This window comes from Gekko japonicus, unplaced genomic scaffold (genome assembly GCF_001447785.1).
Source record: "Gekko japonicus isolate JY-2015 unplaced genomic scaffold, Gekko_japonicus_V1.1 scaffold2027, whole genome shotgun sequence".
In the NCBI taxonomy this organism is placed as follows: domain Eukaryota; kingdom Metazoa; phylum Chordata; class Lepidosauria; order Squamata; family Gekkonidae; genus Gekko; species Gekko japonicus.
The window spans coordinates 273,549-276,314 of NW_015176037.1; positions in this window are offsets into that span (position 1 = coordinate 273,549).

The following is a 2,766-nucleotide window of genomic DNA, read 5'->3' on the forward strand; positions in this document are numbered from 1 at the left end:
CTCTGACCACTGCACCACACTAGCCTTCTACATGGGACTTCAGAGGAGGTATGTGGAAAGATCGTGCTGCAGCTCTCTTAGTCATATGAGGAGATCCTGAAAGAAGCACAGCATCTGAAGCTTCTATATTGTTAACATCTACTAACTTAACCACTTGAGCTGCGGTGGCTCAAGTGGTAAAGACGCTGAACTGCAGGCTGTGGAAGGTCAGTAGTTCAGCAGTTCGAGACCCGAGTTGCCACATGACGGAGTGAGCTCCCGTCTTTAGTTCCAGCTCCTGCCAACCTAGCAGTTCAAAAGCAAGAAATTGCAAGTAGGTAAATAGGTACCACTTCGGTGGGAAGGGAACAGCGTTCCGTGCGCCTCGGCGTCTAGTCATGCCGGCCACATGACCACGGAAACGTCTTTGGACAGTGCTGGCTCTTCAGCTTTGAAACAGAGATGAGCACCACAACCCTAGAGTCGGATTCAACTGGCTTTCGAGCAAGGGAACCTTTACCTTTACTATCTACTACCTGCTTTTTTAAAAATTATGTATCTTTTACTCTAGCAATAGCAAGGAAACATATATTACAGTTCTAAAGGATGTGGAAGGGAATGAAGGTAAAACCAGAGTTTCCAGTAATTCCTAGAAAGGACTGTCATCACTTCTGGATCCCCCCCCCCCAGAAGTGATGTCACAGCACTGGCCAAATGACTATTTGAAAAAAACATATGTCTTCAACTGCTGCTCTAAGCAGTGGCAAGAAACAGCCGCTGTGGGTGAGTGGGACAGAAAACAGTTTGAAAAAAGCAGCCCTCTGACACAAGAATGTTTTCGGTCTGCGAGAGTGTAGTATCCAAAGTAGCCACACAGAGGCAGCCTAACATATGACTCAGTTACAATAGATAACTATAGAGTTTTAGCTAAAAATCGATGGCTTCTAGACAGGTTGGTGGTTTTTTGTACTAAAAATCTGTTGAGTCAAAGATTTCAGCACTTCCCTAAATGTAAACACAACACCGGGGAGTTGGGTGTGTGTTTTGATGATAGGTTTTATTTTTTTTATTATTATTTTTTAAAATCACATTTATTAAAAAAATCAAAATGTTTATAGAACAAATGTTGATAAACTCCTTGGTAAGGTTGCCAACTCCTGGTTGGGAAATACTGGGAGATTTAAGGGGTGGAGCCTAGGGTGGGTGGGGTTTAGAGAAGGAAGGGACCTCCCCACAGCATAATGTCATACAGTCCGTGCCCCAAAGCTGCCATTTTCTCCTTTCTCCAGGGGAACTGATGTCTGAAGACCAGTTTTAGTTCCAGGAGGTCTCCAGCCACCACCTGGAGGTTGGCAACCCCACCTCAGTCACAAGCCCATGTCGCCCTTTCCAGGGAACTAATCCCACTTTCCAGCACAACCGAGCCTCATTCCCAAAACAAGAGGGTGGACTGCGTAAACTAATCGAATCCCACCATCCAGATCCCATCCAAATGCCAGGTGCTCATTTCCAAAGCACAGAGTTCATAAGAACATAAGAGAAGCCAATGTTGGATCAGGCCAATGGCCCATCCAGTCCAACACTCTGTGTCACACAGTGGCCAGAAATACCAGTGCCATCAGGAGGTCCAGCAGTGGGGCCAGGACACTAGGAGCCCTCCCACTGTTGCCCCCCCCCCAAGCACCAAGAATACAGAGCATCACTTGCCCCAGACTGAGTTCAGATTCTGTTGCTTTTATGAAGCAGAGGTTTGTGCTGTCTGATCACAAGAATTCCCCTCTGCTTATCAAAGACTGTCACAGCAACCAAACAAAACGCTCCCCTTCTCTCTAATCCTACATATTCAGAAATCCTGGCATAACTGGACATCTGACAGGAAATTGGATTCCTAAGAATTCACTTTTTCAAAAAACGCCAAGCTAAAGAATGCAGCTGAAAAGGGCCTCCAAGATGGATCTGTAATTCCATGGATCTCTAGTTCTATTTCCTCACAAAAGGGAAGAGCCCAAGGCACTATCTGGACACACAACGAAGGGTCATCATTAGTGCGTGTGCATACATAGTGGATGTCCGACTGACTGTGAGAGGACCCTGGCCGCTCACAGGCAAACAGCCCAGGCCGCTGGAATCACTTGCTGCAGATTTTGCTCAGGGTGGCAAACCGAGGCCCCAGGGTATCCACAAAGTCTGGAGGCAGGCCGCTGTCCTCTGTCAAAGGGAGGGACCATAAGGATTCATTTTCCCCCTCGCTTCCTTCTTCAGCAAAAACAAGAGGTGAGTGAGAAACCATCACGTCATCCTCTAGGCTGGCAATGTGGTGGAGTCTCTGAGGAGAGAGAGGAAGAACGTTCAGAGAACCAAACACAATAACCTCCCTTTTTCGGTAGTTCTCTGGCATCCCCAAGAGGACCCCACGGGAGCTCTGTGTCAGAGCATGTCCTTTTCATGCAATAGATTTGAGTCCAGGAACACCATAGCAGCTAAAAAGAATTTTAGGGCGTGAGCTTCCCAGAGTCAAAGGTCCCTTCCTCAAATATTTTTTTTCATGGATACAGTACCAGATTAGATTCCTCCACCATTTTCAGAGCACCTCAGGACCAGACTACACAACTACCTCATTGAAACCAATCCTATTCGAGACAGTTTTTAGAAAAGGGAGAAATTAGGTGTCATGATCTGGGCTGTGCTACCAGAGGCCTACTAGGCCCAGAGAGCCTGGCTAGCAGTAGGTGAGGCTGGGCCTACAACTCCCAGAAGCCCCTGGGAGGTTTTGGAGCCAAAATGGAC